Genomic DNA, 18877 nt, shown 5'->3' with positions numbered 1-18877 from the left:
CCTGGAGAAGGGGCATGGCAACCCACTCCAGTATTCTTGCCTGGAGAATTCTATGACAGAGGAGTCTGGCAAGCTATAATCCATGGTGTCGCAAAGAGTCAGACACGACTGAGCAACTCATACACACAAAGACTTACTAATTCATCTCCCTCCTATGATTAAAATTAAATCTGTGCCTAGGTACCAATCTGAAGCTCCCGAAATGAATCTTAGATGAAAGCTCATAATCAAATGTTTTCATTAAATTCAACACTTATTTATGGAATATCTACTACTTTTTTTTCAACCACTGTTTTTAAGGCTGAAGAGGACACCAATGAAATAAAGATGCAGTCTTTGCCTTCAAGCAGCTTACAGAGTGGCAGGTGTGATAAAAGTCCTACAGGTATCACTTCACTAAAAAGCACAAACACAAAAATATATACAAAACATGACAGGAGAAAAATACAAAGTATTAATGGGACTCCAGGGTTTCTCAGCTGGTTCAGTGGTAAAGAATCTGCCTGAAATGCAGGAGAATTAGGAGATGCAGTTTCAATCCCTGGGTTGGGAAGATCCCTTACAGAAGGAAATGGCAACCCACTCCAATATTCTTGCCTGGGAAACCCCATGAACAGAGGAGCCTGATTGGCTACAGTCCATGGGGTAGCAAAAGAGTAGGACACCACTGAATGATTAAACGACAACAACAAGGAGTTTCAGAGAGAAGAGATAAAGCATGAAGATCTCCCTAGTGGGTGATGCTCTCCAATATCCAATCTAGTAATTCACAGTGAAAACTGTAACTGCCAAAAGAACCAGAATTCCAAAAGCCATTCTTAATCTACAAGGATGTTGCCTGGAGTCTATGAGATTCTCAGAACAAGGGAGTGATTGGTGAATTTCACAGTATCATCAAGGAAGTAAAGGTGCATTGCCTTCAAGATTCCTTAAAACTGTGAGATCTGGTTCTTCCCCCAACCTCCAATATGGCATCTACTCACATGTTTCATGCTAAACAGAATATACAGATGATATCAACAAATCTCTGGTATTTGAACACTCCCAGCACACAGCACAGCGCAGTCAACCAGACTGGTGACCTGGCATCGAATGACATGCTGTCTGAAGTTGGGAGAACCAGGATTGAATCCTGCTTTTATGACTCACGAATGCTGTGACTTGGAGCAAATCATTCCACTGTAACCCCCAGAGCCTCCGTTTCCTCACACACAAAATTAAATGTAAGTAGTAGCCACACAATAGTTCTTGATTTAAGTGAGATCATCCAACGTGGAAGCCACTGGCAAACTGTAAAGCATTACACAAATAATTATTCAGGCTATCCTAGAAACAAGGCATATGACTACTCAGTTCCATTGTGCAGGTTCTCTGTGGCCAATACAAGAGAAGGGGTCCTGCCACACACAGCCATCCTACATTGCAAGTTAAAGGAAGGGGCAGAAAGGAGAGGCAGGAGGGAGTACCATGAAACGAGAGAAAATAAGAGAAAATCAGTCAGTCTTCCAAATAGCTATAGAATGTTCGAGGAACAAAATGTGCTCTGCTCAGACTACTGGTTTAATTAATCTTGCTGATGATGAATAAATGAAGGGTAAGGGACTGAATGTATGAATGAATCTAGGCATAGTCCAGTGACGTGCTTGAAAAACAAAGCAGGAAGACTGAAATTTTATACAAGAGGTTAAAAAATAATTTTGAAAAAGTGAAATTCTGTAGCCCGAGAAGCTAACAGTAATGAGCTCCACTCACACAGACTGTAATGACCAAACAAACCACAGTCTGTGGAAGAGTTTATAAGTCCATAGGTTTCATATCGGTTTAGTAAAACTCTCTTCAGCTAACTTAAAACATAAAGGACCCAACAGAACTGTAGGCATCTGAAAAACCTATAAAAATGGCTCCAATTAAAGTAAATATTCTGAAGGCCACAACACACTGAAGTTCATAAGGTTTGCTCCGAATTATATGTAATAGCAGGAAAAGCTGTATCAAACCATAGAGAACAGAGTGCAAACCTTATTTGAAACCTCATCAAATCTTTATGTATATGCATGCATGCTCAGCCATGTACGACTCTCTGCGACCCCATCGACTGTAGCCAACCAGGCTCCTCTGTCCATGGAATTTTCCAGGCAAGAATACTGGCGTGGGTTGCCATTTCCCACTCCAAAGGATCATTCCAATCCAAGGATCGAACCCAGGTCTCCTGCATTGCAGGCAGATTCTTTACCATCTGAGCCACCAGGAAAAATGTGTCTAAATAAAATGGATTAAAAATCTTCCGTTTTATTTTCCATATTGGTATAAGTAATGACAAAAATAACTATAAAAACATATAAAGGAGCAGATGGATGGATGAAAACTGAGTCTGGGGAAATCAGAAAATATAGCAATTTCTACAGGAAATAGAATTACATAGTTTGGATTTTCTAATTCAAAGTAGGATTTTGATAACTTCTGACTCTGAAAATTACTATCATAACTGTAGAATTCTCAACAAATTAATTACTTCTCTGAAATCCGATTTCCTCAAATGAATATAGAATCCTTTATTCTTACTTTTCAGAGATGAAGCAGCTATAGCAAAAAACCTGACTCTGCAGAACATATTTGGTGAATGCTAACAATTTTCACCCTCCGTCTTATCTTTCCTTAGCTTAAAGAAGACATACTACTTATATAATTCTGAAATAATTGCATTCAATGCAATGAGAGCATATAACTCTGTGCACCTGATTTAAAGGTCTATATAGTCCAGCTACTAGTACCTGAAAATGAATAAGGTCAAGATCAGTCAAAAGCACTGGCTTCTTGAAGGACAATGGCAGGACATGAAAAGTCACATTATTATAAAGTAATTTGTATTTATTATCTTTTTACAAAAAATATCATAAAAGGAAGACCATCCTAATGATGACAGTTTTCTTTTTTTATCATGTAAAATTTTATCATGCAAACTTTCCCTTTTTATTTACCCTGTTTTCTATTACGAGCAATTTTGAGTGGGGGAAAATGGACACATTTTAAAAATTTATTATTTGGAAAAAAAAAAAAAATCCTTGCTTGAGTCAATGGACAAGACCAGGCTCACAGATAAAGTGATTGACAGCTTGCTGATAATGTCATATATGGCATGAAAAAAGCTGACCGGTTTCATATGCTGTGCTTCTTACCAAAACAAGCATTTGTTTTTATGGAGTATTTCAAAAAGTATTTGGTTTAATGGAGAAGAAGTACTCATCTCTGTGAGCTATGTCCACAATGACAGGCTAAAGAATCAGTCATGTGATTAATAAAATATAATTACTGTTACGTTTAAACCGTGATTGTGACTTAACCACCGTGAATCACCATTGTTATTATTATTACTAGTTACTGAGTCTCTACCACCTGCCAAGAGTTTAATCCTCCTGTAACCTTACGAATTATGTCCTTATGTAACTCAAAAGAAAAATTATTTTAAAACGCAGTGACTGACTTAACCAAAGATCTGACTTAACCAAGGTGCTCAGAATTCACAGTGAGATAAGCAGGAAGGCCAACGTCCATTCTCACGAGGCACTTACAGAACAGTTTCCTAAACATAATTTAAATTAGGTCCCACCAACCAAATTTAACTGTTATACTCTGGGCTACTTTGGGAATAACTGTATAAGTCAATCCTTGTGAGCAGATGGAAAATGAAATGTGGCAGACAAAGACATTTAAGTGAGTAGTTCAGAGTATCAATTTTCATCTTCCATTATGGCTACTGAAGAAATTAAGGTTTTGCTTTTGAAACTTCTTTACCATTTCTCTTCCTGATGGGTTTTTCATCTGCTTAGCTGTTGTTGTTGTTGTTGTTCAGTGACTAAGTCGTGTCCGACTCTTTGTGACCCCATGAATGGCAGTACGCTAGGCTCCCCTGTCCTCCACAGTCTCCCAGAGTTCGCTCAAATTCATGTCCACTGAGTTACCCTAAAAAATTTCCCAAATGTACCATGTGCCCATAACAGTAAAAACTTGGTCACAGATGAATCTTGGGTCCATGAACCCATTCAAGCCACATGAAAAGGTTCCCTGGGTTTCCACACTTAATATCTCTGCACTCACTGGATGCTCAAAAGCTATACAAACAAATCAAGTTCCAGGAAGGTTGCCAAAGGAAGATTATTCTAGACAAAGCTAAAGCAATTGTTAGCAATGCATAATCCGCATTCGACAGTATCCCTGAAAAACCCCCTGACCCATCACGTCTGAAGATGCCCACAGGTAAAGCAGACACTGTTAGTTTGGTTTTGAAGTCTGTTCCCTGAATGGTTAGACACTTTCTTCTCATTTACCATCATTCATCAGATTTTTAAATACCTTCAGTTTATCCAGAGGAAAATTAAGTACCAGGCTGCACAATTTAGAATCATGAATAAAACATAGAATTTCAGAAAGTCAAATCTTGTGACCTGGACTAGGAATACAAAATTTTCTCCACATTTTCTGTTACTGTATAAACAGTAAGCATTTGCCCGGTTAAAACAAAAATTACCAAACCCTAAAACCAGTATTGTTTAGATTTCTGACTTTAAAAATCTGTTTGACAGAGCAGGCTTTACTATACTGACATCTTAACAGTAACAAAAGTCCTGTTCCCGCTAAATTTTGGCTTGGCAGCCCCAAAATCTGCCAAAAGCCTAAACTTCCTGGTTAAGAATTCTGTACCTTAAGAGCATTCTGAAGTAACACAGTGCAACAAGGAAGCTGGATTAAGCAAGTCCTTCAGATTGCTATTCTTATCACAGAAACCAAGCCTTCTGCAAAACGAGAATAAGGAGAGTTACTAATTTACTCAGGGGGTTCCCAGGTGGTGCAGTAGCAAAGAATCTGCTTGCCAATGCAGAAGACACAGGTTCAATCCCTGGGTTGGGAAAATGTTGCTTGTAGCAGGGGACCCCAACCACCCTCCCTGCACCCCTGGGCCACACAGCAGGAGGTGTGTGGAGGGCAGGCAGGTGAGCGAAGCTTCATCTGTATTTACAGCTGCTCCCCATCACTAGCATTACTGCCTGAGGCCTGCATCCTGTCAGATAAGCAACAGTATTGAATTCTCAGAGAAGCTCAAACCCTACTGCTCTTGAGTCATCCTGAAACCACCATCCCCTGCCCTCAGTCTGTAGAAACACTGTCTTCCACCAAACCAGTGCCTGGTGCCAAAAGGGTTGGGGACTGCTGCCTGATACCTTAGATTTGAATCTGATACGATACAGTACCGAATATCTCACTAAAAGTAAAATCTGATATTCTCACATTACCTCAGATTGCAACAAGCAAATAATGATTAGAACAGTAAATGAAAGGATCTGGTTTCAAACTATAAATGACAACATTTTCTAATCTTCTCATCTTTCTCATCAGGTTGGTTCTGCTGATGTGGTGAAGTTCATTTAGATAGCATCCTAGACATCTTTCACAGGTTTTGAGGGCCTCAAATTATGAGTGTCAAAATTTCACATAAAGCTTAATATCTGGCTTGAGATCATTTCAATAATTTTGAAATCAAACCACATAGAAAGTACTTGACTCAACTTACCCAGTGGCTAAACGTTAAAGAATTGGTCAAAGAATGTTCCAAACAAATCAATTCACTTAATTTTTCAAGTAGATCCAATTACTGTTGTCTTTTAAAAAATCCAAAGACTCCACCTATTGAGGAAAGAGAAAAAAACACAACAAAGTATAGCATTTAAACCAGAGGAGCATTATATGATCTATATATTAGTAACATGGAAATCAAACCAAGATTATTATTATTATATATTCTAAGTTACTGTGCTACTTAAAACTGTAAAACAACAAAAGCATCTGGCAACTAGATTAAATTTTCCAGTTTGAAAATAAAAAGAATGTTCAGGCACAGAAAAAGCAATAAAATAACAATGTGTGAGAGCAGAAGAGTTTATTTTGAGTACTGATTGGCACACAGAAGTGATGACTATATAATGTCAGTTACGATATGTAAAATTAGAGATGAGGAAAAGATGTAACTGACTACTTTGGAATTCTATTCATTGATTCTTATTAATTTACTGATGCAATGAAAATGTGGAGGTTGCAGTTCTTTATAGCAGGTAAGTCCTAGTTATAGGCAATCTCTCTTGAGGAATATAAATGAATACCCAGATAGATCATTTGGGAGAATTCACTAGCATAAATTTCCAAATCATTCTTAGACTGTTACACCCTGTCTCCCACAGAAAGTGTTTACTAAAGACCCATAAACAGCTTGATTACGGTTCATAAGTAATATCAGTTAATTCTATTCATCTTACCCATAGATGTGTATTTTCTGAAGCTCAAATATTAACTTGCTATCTTAGCTTCAAGAGAAAGTTTGACAGAAGGCAAAGCTATATCTCAATTGACGAGAACCTAAGATAAATGGGAATCTGGGAGGCTAGGCAGAAGAGTGAGAAAATTGGACAGCTTCTAGCTACTTCTGAATCAGCTCCTCCCAGGGTAGATTAAGTAACTTTAAAGTTCTAGGACATAAGACCCAACTATATTCCAATGAAAGTTAAAAACCTATTGCAAGGTCATAAATATATAATTTTTATAATGCAATTTGGAATTAACCACATACTGTCACTCCCCAAGTCCCACTACACATATTGTTAACAGAAAAATTGAGTTACCTCAGTTGTAAAAAAAAAAAAAGGTTTAAATAGATTTGTTACCCACTATTTGAAGATAGATGTTCCAACAAAACAAAACAAAATTGTTCCTGCTAATGGAGAAGACAAATAGTAATAATAATACTACGTAGAAATCCCCAGTAGCCATGGGAAATATGTTTTCACTTCCAAGACAACCAACGTCTAGATGCTAGTCTTGCTGCCATTCAAGAAATAGTTATCTAGGAAACTCATGTGGATATGGTCCTCATTAATGGTGATAAATAGCCTTAATTATTATTCTAGGGTTCTTGCCATAACTATGACAAGACAAATGTCAAATAGTTTGGTTATTTTAATTACACTGGACCATTACATTGTTTAGGTTTAGAGCACCTAAACAATGAACTGCAAAATGGTACAATGCACATAATTTTCACATTGAGTATCTAAGAGCTGTGCAATATTTTTTTGGCACTTTTCCAGGCCCTTTATGAAAGAGTTAGTTATACAAAGGTGCTTTCAAACAATGTTCAGTAGCTAGCGTCCTATCATCTCTGGGTTCTTACACGATGGTTTTGTGCTATCATACTGTTTAGGCTAGTAGCTTTCTAGGAAAAATCTAGGGCACTGCCCATCATGATACAGAATGACTTGAAGACCCTAAGAATCCTTTCCTCATTAATGCTTCAGTGTATAATGTGAAACTGACCTGTACAAGTGTCTAGATCTACCACTGCTCTGTTCATTATTTAGATGAAATATTGTTTTCTTAAATTATGTATTCATAGTTCTTGCTTCACTTCTTGCATCATTTCATGGTTGGCCATCAAGCCAGAATCTTATTTAGGTTTTTCATTCACAATATAGCAAGTATGCTCTAGTTTCAAACTAACTAGGACTCTCTGAGTGGTCAGTGATTTTGAATTATTTAGGAATTTTTCAGCATGAGTGCTCCCTACCAAGCTTCAAAAGCAGTAAGTACAAAATATATTAATTATATGTATGGATGATTTAGTCAAATGATTGCCATAATTTACACAGAAGGTACAGATATGTTGCCTGTGTTAACAAGTGAGCCCCATGTTTGCAAACCACGATACAACATTCCCTAGAAACGTTCATTTCCTTAGAAATGACTAACAACTGAGAGATGATGGTTGATTCCCTGTAATTCTTACACCCTGCAGTAGTACCTATCTAAAATAACTTTGTAACCTGATGAAAGCAGTTGAATCTACACCTCCTTACATTCATTTTGTTTTTATTGCCTGCCTTACCACACTAGGAAAAAAGGGAAACAAGACCAAAAATAAAAAACAACCCCACCTCAGTCAGTGGTATTTGGGCTCCATCAGAAAATCTAAATACATTTGAACTTTGTATTTCTGTCAAGTATGTGGTCTAAACAATAAAGTAATTTATCATTAGCTAATATTTGATTGCGCTTGTCACCAATTGGCCTAGTTTAGTCATTTTTGTGTAATAAATCCATATATCTACAATGCTGGATTAGAGTGCCTTTCTCTGGTTGAATGGTTCCCCATGTAATAGACAGGAACCATGCTCCCTGAATTGACAAGGCTACTCTAAGAACACTTCAGCTGTCCAAGCTGTTGCCACAGTGAACACAGTAAATTACTCTCTCAGGAGCATGGAAAACTACCCTTGAAGAGAATGAAGGGTACCTTGGAGTCAGTTTGTGAACTGTAATGTCTTCACAGCCCTGTGCTATGGATTAGTGGTCATGGAGATTCCTCCTTGCACTGAGGACGAGGGTGAGGCCCAGAAGGTTGCAGACACTTGTCCTGGGCCACTGCTGGTAAGGAGGTCTCCTGACTACTCTTCCACCATTTTCCCCTTTACGTCACAGAGCTTCTTTGCTTTCCGTAAGCAAAAGTCCAATAATCTTGACCAGGAGCTTACTTCTTAATTTAGGAAGAGAAGATAATGGGCGCAAAGTGAGCGAGAAGGCCCACAGATGCCGCAGGTGTCACACCACCTCTTGAGCATAGTTATAGTCAAACTACTCCTTTAAAACTTAATAAAAAACTGGCCAAGAAGAATAGAGAGACTGAGAATACCTTGAGACTCTTACATACCCAAGATATTTGGGCATATTTTGGCAGAGCTCCAGAATAACATTTAGAAAGCAGTGTCCTAACAGCCAGAGTTATTAGCACAGCTGCCTTACTGGGTCATAAATATTATTTTTCCTTATAAATACATAACAACATCGAAGACGTTTTCAACCAGAGAAGCACCCTTAATCCTACCACGCAAACGCAATCATAGTCATTAAAAAAAAAAAATCGAATCCAGTATTTATTTGCCCCCATGCAACCCACTTCAGTAGTCTTGCCTGGGAAATCCCATGGACAGAGGAGCCTGGAGGGCTTACCATCCATCGGGTCCCAAAAGAATTGAACAGGACTTAGCAACTAAACGATAACAACAAAGCATATTTTCACAAAGATGCTCTCATAACAGTCTCATGCATCTCACGCATAATTATGCATTCTTTTTTTCATTTAACATTTCATAAACACAGTCTATATTTCCACATAAGTCACAAAGTTCACATTTTCATCAGCCATACAGTATTCCATCAGTTCAGTTCAGTTGAGTTGCTCAGTCGTGACCGACTCTTTGTGACCCCATGGACTGCAGCACACCAGGCTTCCCTGTTCATCACCGGATCTTGCTCAAACTCATGTCTATCGAGTAGGACATGACATCACGGTCCATAGGGTTTGCATACTTACTTAGCCATTTCCTTAATCATTCCTATATGTGGGAGTATTTTAAATATTCTCATTTGCTTTTTTTAAAAAAAATTTTAACACCAAAAACATTTTGTATTGGGTTATAGTCCATTAATGATGCTGTGATAATTTCAGGTGACAGTGAAGGCACTCAGCCATACATACATCTCATTTACTTTTAGCACTAGAAACACAACGTTCCCCTTAAAACATTAACAAAAATGCAATTATTAAATCAAAGGGTATGAATATTTTATGGCCTTCATACAAAAGCCTTATGGATGTGAAGAGATTGAAATGACCTACAAAGTCACCAGCAACATATGAGCATTCTGCTTTCACCAAACCTCCTCACCATGGCATGTGATTAATTTTTTTTGATTTATTTAATATAAAATGGCATTTCAGAGTTACTTTTCTATTTTAATGGAACTCATAATTAATCTCATATTTTAAGACAATTTTATTATTTCAACTTTAATATAAAATTTAATATAATTCTATTCATATAATTTGACTATTTTTAAGTTCTATGTTTTATATGAATTTAAATGGTCTTCAATATAATAAATACATTAATTGTCTACAAATTGTCCTGTAAGTTTATTGTTGGATATTCACCAGTTAATATGTCTGGCGTGTATTTGGATTCTTAGTGTGAGGTATATATTCAAAGATTTTTGACAAATCCCAGGCTCCCATAATCCTGCTTACTAAGCTTGGTGTGTTATACTTTATGTATAGATTGTATTATTATGGGTTCGTTTCTGGCTTCCTCAATCTGTTACCTTGATCTACATATTTAAAAGGGAATGTTTGTTCACACCTAGCAAGTGATATGTGATTGGCATTGAGCAATATAGTTTTCATGTGCATTATTGCATGAACTTGTGTGTGTGTGCATTAGGTAATTTTAATTATTGTTACTGTTTCATAGTATGTTTGAATATACAGTAGGCCTACATTCTATTCCCTAGTCTCTTTTTTTCAAATATTACTTGATATTTCCTTGTGTGAACATGTATACTTGAGAAATCCTCACCTATTTTCCCAGATCATATTCTTTGATTAAGTGCATTTTCCACCCTCTATATTCAGCCATACCCAAACAATTCTCATTAACAGTCTGAAAAGAATTGTGTTGAATCACAAATATAAACATCTGTTCAATATTTGGTTTTCTCATGTGAAAAAAAAAATAGTATATTATATGCAGCTCTCTATCTACTACCTTTCAACCCTTATATTGAGTAAGCATTTACATGTCTTTTCCTGTTGTGTCTTTCCTCATTTCCACTTCACTTGCTTGGAAATATTTCATTCTCAAGTCTAGCTACTAAGCTGCATTAATTCCTCACCAAGTCCCCTGAATAATACCCTGTACGTGTAGGTGAACACTGATGAAATACAAGACAAGTATTTTAAGTCCTATCTTAAATAAAACATCTTAATTGTCTCAAGAAAAATGAAAATAACCTGTCTGTAAACGAGACAAGCACCACAAAATAATAGCTCCAGCAACCACTTTATTTTCTTAGTATATTTACAGGACAAAGTCCTGAGTTCATTTAAAATGAAGCTGAATGACTGAGGTTACCAAATACCTTCCTCTTCTCCCTCCATCTTAACCAATATCTCTGATTTCTGTTCTCTGTGAAATACGTTTGGATTAAAAGAGAGAGGGAAAAAAAATAGGGAAATGTAAATGACTTAAATTAAATAAAATATTTTAAATGTAAACTTGACTGAGAATAGTCCACATGTTGTTCTATTAATACATCATAATTAAATCCACACATTATCTTCCTTGGTTTAACGAACCTAAATTTTCTTAAAAAGTCTTCTATTTTATGAAATCTAGAACTGTAGATACTATGGTGAAAAAGGGGGAGAAGGAATGGGAGGGGAGAAGGCAGAAACATCTGTCTTCTGAAGGTAGGCAAATAAGGAGAGAAGCCATTTTCCAACCGCACTTAGAAAGTCACACTTTGTGTCAAATTGAGTGAAAGCATGAATGATGTGCTTCTCCACTTTCCTGAAGAAAAAACACGTAGAAAATGTGGCAAATATTTAATCTGAGCCTTGTTTCCTAAAAGACTGCAAGATGCCCACAAATTTTCTTTCCCAGAGTTCAAAATAGCAAGCTGAGTGGGTGTAAGCACTTCAAGTGCAAAGTAGAAAAAAAAAAAAAAGGTAACTAAGGAAAAGGAAGTCGTACTTCTTGCTCCTCAGTTGGAGAATTTTAAAAGAGGTCCTTTAAAGGAATTTTAAAGATTTGGATCTAGCATCTGCCTGGAATCAGAACACAAATACAGTCCTGAACACGTAAACGGAGCCCTTCGGCCACTTTTAAATGGTACAGTGTCCATGTAAAGACCATATTTACAACCTCATTGTTACAGTAAGAGTGTACAGTTGCTATTCAGTTACAACCAGATCCCTAAATACAACAGTGACAGAAAGGGAAAGTTCGTTGAAGGACCATGGGGGTCGCTGCCGAGGCACCTTCTTCAACAGCACTAAGAACACTTTATGGTGCGTATGAGTCACCGGGGAGCTTGTTAAAATGCAGACCCTGATTCTACAGGTCTGGGTGGGGCCAACTTTCTTAAAGTTCCCAGGAGATACTGTACACTTGCCCGAGGTCTATACTTTAAGAAGCAAGGCTCTAGTCAATCACAATGGCTTACTGACTGTCAGTGGAGAAGGCAATGGCACCCCACTCCAGTACTCTTGCCTGGAAAATCCCATGGACGGGGGAGCCTGGTGGGCTACAGTCCATGGGGTCGCTAAGAGTCGGACACAACTGAGCGACTTTCACTTTCACTTTTCACTTTCCTGCATTGGAAAAGGAAATGGCAACCCACTCCAGTGTTCTTGCCTGGAGAGTCCCGGGGACGGGGGAGCCTGGTGGGCTGCCGTCTATGGGGTCGCACAGAGTCGGACACGACTGAAGTGACTTAGCAGCAGCAGCAGCAGCAGTACTGACTGCCAGACGACAGAAACAATAATCAACAACTACAAATGTTTGCAAGGCACCTAACAATGGTTACGTGTTAGAGGTGATAACCAAGTGCATATGATTAGCCCTAAGCTAACCCATAAGAAAGAAAGTGAAGTCGCTCAGTCGTGTCTGACTCTGCCACACCATGGACTCCTGGGATTTTCCAGGCAAGAGTACTGGAGTGGGTTGCCATTTCCTTCTCCAGGGGATCTTCCTGACCCAGGGATCAAACCCAGGTCTCCCACATTGTAGGCAGACGCTTTACCGTCTGAGCCACCAGGGAAGTTCTATAAGAAACCATAAGAAACGATTTTTTTAAAAGTTAAGTGACAAATGCTAAAGAGTGTGGTAATGATTCTAGAATAATAGGAATTGAAAACAGGAGGCGATCAGACAGGGCTGGAATAGTGGCAGGGGGTTTCAAAGAGCCAGGTAGACTTGGTCGAGCCTGCGGTTGGGAGGATGTGGATAGAGAAAGAGCTGGGGACTAGAAAAGGACATTCTAGAAGGGAGCTACGTGCCTGGAGTTCCAACAAGAGAAAACTGTATCACTTGCTTTCCAGCTGTAAATATTATTAGAAATTTTAACCAGCATTCATTTTCAACCAAGTTTAGGGAACTTCTGACTTTGTTTAAAATGTGTACACTTGGGACTTAACAATGCTGTTTTGGGACAGTAAAGCAACAGGAAATCCTGTTTTAATCTTAAATTTTCTTCATTGGCAATACCATGTGTCATTAATGACATTTGATAGGTGTAAGCCTGGTAGCACAAAGGTCCCATTTTTGTATATATATTTGGCCTTCCCTGGTAGCTCACATGGTAAAGAATCTGACTGCAATGCAGGAGACCCGGGTTTGATCACTGGGTTGGAAGGATCCCCGGGAAAAGGGAATGGCAACCTACTCCAGTATTCTTGCCTGGAGAATTCCATGGACAGAGGCGCCTGGTGGGCTACAGTCCACGGGGTCACAAAGAGTCGGACACGACTGAGTGGCTAAACACATATTTATGTAATGTATGCCTCTGATTAATCTATGTCTTTAATAATGAATGATTTTAACAGCATTAGGATAGAACTTTTCACTGTAATAGAATTAATAGTTTTCTGTTATTCAGAGTGTTTCCTGTTATTCAGAGTCCACTTTTATTATAAAAATAAACACTTTTTTCTCCTAGAAGATACTTTTGGATGGCACATACCCACACAACACCCCCACTTCCAGCAATATTCTTCCTTTTTCTCCCACACTGGCTGACAATGGGAAGAAAACATATCCAGAAACAGAATGAAATTATTAATGAATTACATCTGAGGGCTTTGGGGTTTTTTTTTTTTTTTCTTTCAAAAAAATCTCCTTAAAGAGATTTTTCTCACCAACCCCCAGTAGGTCGGATATATTGATCCAACAGAAAAGGAACAGAGCATTACAAGGGTCAATATAAACATGGAAATTTGAACTCTAAACTTTTTACTGAAGAAAACTATAGGGAGATGAGGGTACCTGTAAGCTGCGGGAGGGAAGAAAGCATTTGAAAGAGAAACAGTGTCTTTTAGTCTCTAGGCAGGTTAACACTCTCATCAAGTTCCAGTTCTGTCTTTGGCACTATCAACCTTATCGTGTGTGCACGCCAAGTCACTTCAGTTGAGTCTGACTCTATGGACTGTAACCTGCCAGGCTCTTCTGTCCATGGGATTCTCCAGGCAAGAATACTTGAGTGAGTTGCCAAGCCCTTCTCCAGGGGATATTCCCAACCTAGGGATCGAACCTGCATCTTACGTCTCCTGCATTGGCAGACAGGTTCTTTACCACTAGCAGGATGGGAAGCCCTTCAACCTTATCACCTTATCATAAAGAGTAAGAAAAGATATGTGGGCTACTTGCAAATACTACACTTCATGTGAACATTAAAAGCCGTGACTGGTTTAATTACAACTACTGAAAGAGGAGAGTGAAAAAGTTGGCTTAAAGATCAACATTCAGAAAACGAAAATCTGGTCCCATCACTTCATGGCAAATAGATGAGGAAACAGTGGAAACAGTGGCCGACTTTATTTTTCTGGGCTCCAAAATTACTGTAGATGGTGATTGCAGCCATGAAATTAAAAGATGCTTACTCCTTGGAAGGAAAGTTATGACCAACCTAGATAGCATATTGAAAAGCAGAGACATTATTTTGCCAACAAATGTTCGTCTAGTCAAGGCTATGGTTTTTCCAGTGGTCATGTATGGATGTGAGAGTTGGACTATACAGAAAGCTAAGCCCTGAAGAATTGATGCTTTTGAACTATGGTGTTGGAGAAGTCTCTTGAGAGTCCCTTGGACTGCAAGGAGATCTAACCAGTCCATCCTAAAGATCAGCCCTGGGTGTTCATTGGAAGGACTGATGCTGAAGCTGAAACTCCAGTACTTTGGCCACCTGATGTGAAGACTGACTCATTTAAAAAGACCCTGATGCTGGGAAAGATTGAGGGCAGGAGGAGAAGGGGACGACAGAGGATGAGATGGTTGGATGGCATCACTGACTTGATGGACATGGGTTTGGATGGACTCTGGGAGTTGGTGATGGACAGGGAGGCCTGGCGTGCTGCGGTTCATGGGGTCGTAGAGAGTCGGACACGACTGAGCAACTGAACTGAACTGACTCACTGTGCCTTCTGTTTCTGTCCTATAAAACTTCCCTGTGCTTGCTGGAAGATGAAATTTAGGTAATGGATTATGGCAAAACTCTCCAAGTTCAAAATCTGTAAACTTGAACATGGTGAGATACATTCATAACTACTGCGGTACTAAATAAGGCCCTGGGTTTGCTTCCTGAATCAGGAAGATGCCGTGGAGGAGGGCCTGGCAACTCAATCCAGTATTCTTGCTGGAGAATCCCATGGACCTGGTGGGCTACAGTCCACAGGGTCACAGAGTCAGACAGGACTGAGCAACTGAGCACGCATGCTCGCGCGCGCGCGTGCGCGCACACACACACACACACGCACACATTCAGGATGCACCAGTGGTTACCTACTCCCCCAACATAACCCACATAGGAGTACACTCATAATGACAAAAAACAGAGATTACTATGAGACTGTTAACCATGAATGGCTGCAAAACACTAAGAAGAAGGCAAACGGACATGCCCTAATAAGATCACGAGGTTTATCTTCTACAAATCTCTTCCTCTTTCTATTCTGAACCCTTTCAGGTGTCCTCCCCTAACTAGGTCAGGGATCGTGAAAGCAGCACTCCCCATCTACTGCAAAAAAAAAAGAGCTAATAATCTTTTTCATACGTGGCTGCTGAAAATGTAATACGTTCTCACTAGAAAAAGAATTTACTTTATGAAAACAAACAAAAGTACTTGGGACAGGACAAAACTTATTACAAACCAATAAAAAATGGCTGGCGATGAGGTTTATTTGGGGAATGCATTTTACTAGAATAAAAGTAAGAAACCTTCCATCCCTTTGGGAGATGCTGTTATTAATACCTTGAAGACCCTGTGCAAGGTACCGTGTCCTCTAAACCACCACAAGACATGGTCTGCTTTCAGTTTTGTCAGACCATTGCTCTTTGAACCGAAATGGCCCTTCTGAAGACAGTTCCTCAGTGAGACATATCCTCGCCCTCTCCTTCTCTCTTCCCTACCCCCCGCCCTCTGGTTTGGATCTAGCCTTTTGCTTAGTCATAAGACATAGCCCCACGTTTTCTTCTCTCATATCTCTCCCTATAATGCTCTGTGTCCACCTACTTTTAGAAACACCCACCCATATTTATCAGCAGTTTTAAGAGTTAACTTTACAGCAGCACAGACTTCTAACTGCAAGCCTGCGACCACTGTGGGAAAAGGTTTGGTGAAAGAGAGATTTCCCAAGCCAGAACTGATGTCCTCACTAACCGGGCTGCCAGGCCTAGATCAAATGAAGGTCGACGCACAGTCCCCAGAGGAGGCTGTTCAACTCGTCGGGTCGGTTCCCCTGAGCCCTGCCAAGGAGGCCCTGCAGACTGACAGCCGACCTGGCAGAGCTGGTGTCTTCCCCTGGGCGGGCAGAGAGGCCCTCCCCGAAGGACGGGCACCAAGAACCGGCAGAGGCTGAGTCCAGCTGAGCGGCTGGGGGCAGCCACTTGGGGCGACACAAAGGCAGTTCCCTCTGCCTCGAGAGGTTTAGAAAGCCCTGATGATGACTTGGGCTGTCGAAATGTGTACTATGAGACAGGCCGTCCCTCCTGGCACTGTGGGTGCATGAAGCCCAGGCCAGGGCAGCAACAACAGCCTGGCCTGAGGACAGCCTGCTTCTTACATCAAAGCTGGAGGCCCTGGGAGGCTGGCGAGCAGCCAAAGACGCAAAGAGCAGCAGGGGAGTGTGTTGCCTTAGGATAATAGCAAACTGGGACAGGGTAGAGTCTGTGAATTCTAAGCACAGGGGAGGTCTGCTCAGAGATTTTACCCTCTCCTGTCAGGGATGTGATTTAATTTCCTTTGAAGAAAAAAATAAAAAGAAAGAAAGGGAGAAAAAGAAAAGAATATACATTCCCAAACCTTCTGTCTGCAAAAGCAGACACCACAATGCAAGTTAATGCACTCTGGTCCTTTTCAGCTTGCAGCCACTGTCTAAAACAATAGGGCTAAGTGAGATGTGACATTCTCCCGTCCATCGTAACAGGGCATTAAGTCGAAGGGGTAATTAAGATCATTGAAATGCAAACATCACTGTTCCATTGCTAATATCCTCCCAGATATTTCCCATCAATTCTGTTTAATTAGAGGAGCACCGCATGTTAATTATAACCTGACAGTTTTATTTATTTGACAGGACACAGCATAGAGTCTCATTTTAAGTAACAAGAATGAGAATTTACGTTGAGGCTTCGAACTCTGTCACAAAGATGACTCAGCTCTCGGTCCTAGAATGTTCTATCCAGAAAAGTTGACCCAACTTGCTCCCTGGTGGCTCAGTGGTAAAGAATCTGCCTGCTAATGCAGGAGACATAAGAGACATGGGTTCAATCCCTGGGTCGGGAAGATTCCCCTGGTGGAGAGGGCCTGGCAACCCACTCCAGAATTATTGCCTGGAGAATCCCATGGACAGAGGAGCCTGGCGGTCACAAAGAGTCAGACATGACTGAAGTGACTTAGCATGCATGCACGCACACGCAACAAAAGTGGGAGTTCATTCAGGAATTAATTATCTTCTCTCTTCCTCACTTTACTGTATAGCTTTTTGCATAAAAACATACAGAAAACAAAGTAAGAAAGAAAACTCTGAAAGGGAGTAAAGAAAAATATATCCATTACTCTCCCTTCTGTAATCTTAAAATGTGATTCCTCAGGACCAGGATAGATGCTGTGAATGAACGGAAGCCCTTTCAAGGAAGCAAGCATCACAAGGGAACATGGCACCTATGGGCCAACCAGTGACTGGGTGTCTCCGTGAGAACCCGCACTGAATAAATCCTCTTTAGAACAGAGAGGGCCTTGTGAGCATTCCTCCAGAGGAAATGAATACGAGTTGAGGTCACTCAACCCTAATCCACCCTGTACATCAGGGTGATCCTTCCAGCCACACATGCTCCACTAAGGCGGTAGTTCGTCAGGGCCCAGCGAGTCACCCCTAGTGGCATGCTGGGGGTGGAATAACTTACAACTCCTTGCTCATCCGGTGTAGGGAAGGCCAAGGTACAGAGTTTTACCCGACTGCATAAAATGTAGAGCTATTTTCAGCTTCTGAATCATCGCTCTGGCTCTTTTACCAGTCCTAAAGCCATAGTACAACCCTATTCAATTTTAACTTATTTGAACAGAAGCAAACCCTTCAACTTAATCCTGAGGAATTTCAAAAAAAGATGAAACTGTGAAATGGAAGAGGGAAAAAAAAAAAAACAACTAAAAGAGTTTTACAAATATTTGCAATTTAAAATGGTCTCCATTGGGATGCAGTGGTTCCCTTCTATTATCTTGGAACTCAATATACAAACCCTGAACAATTAACACTGAGCAAGACTTGGGTGCCTGAAGACACAAAGCAATTTTGTTTTAGTTACACTTCTAAGACTTCGAAGAGAAACATTAAATAATGGAGATTTTTTTTTAACTGCTAACTGATATAGGAAGAACCTTAGCTATTTCTGTAATAATTCCACTGGGATTTGTGCTGGATATTATGAAAACAGGATGTTTTGTTTGTTGTTTCTCATAAAAGACTATCAAACAAGTTATAAAGCTACAAAAGACAACAAAAAGACAAATCTATGTGAAGTATTTATGAAACCTGATGGAATTTTTATTCGTGTATTTAAAATTTTTGCTGAATGTGGGATGACCTCTAGAGACATATTTCTTGATTTTATGAATGCCAAAAGGGAAATAGTTACATAACATAATCCTGCAGTGGTCCAATATCAGAGTGCAGAGAACTTAATCTTAAATACAGGACAGTCAGAGATGAGTCTTCAACGCTAGGACC

The 18877-nt window shown here is 39.7% G+C and overlaps 1 protein-coding gene across 13 annotated transcripts in view; it reads right to left on the bottom strand.

Moving 5' to 3' along the window:
* The window catches only part of HIVEP2 (HIVEP zinc finger 2), a 218869-nt gene that overhangs the window by 91568 nt on the left and 108424 nt on the right, over positions 1 to 18877 (bottom strand). For 10 of the 13 annotated variants that reach the window (XM_044924165.2, XM_044924167.2, XM_025294458.3 and 7 more), the window contains one exon: positions 5567 to 5679. The exons of the other annotated variants lie outside the window; for them this stretch is intronic. The gene's annotated coding sequence lies outside the window, so the exon portion shown is untranslated. The remainder of the gene's footprint in view (positions 1 to 5566; positions 5680 to 18877) is intronic. 13 annotated transcript variants of the gene reach the window in all.

Source organism: Bubalus bubalis, chromosome 10, assembly GCF_019923935.1.
Source record: "Bubalus bubalis isolate 160015118507 breed Murrah chromosome 10, NDDB_SH_1, whole genome shotgun sequence".
In the NCBI taxonomy this organism is placed as follows: domain Eukaryota; kingdom Metazoa; phylum Chordata; class Mammalia; order Artiodactyla; family Bovidae; genus Bubalus; species Bubalus bubalis.
Note: the sequence above shows the minus strand (reverse complement) of the source record. Positions and strands in the feature narration are given on the sequence as shown.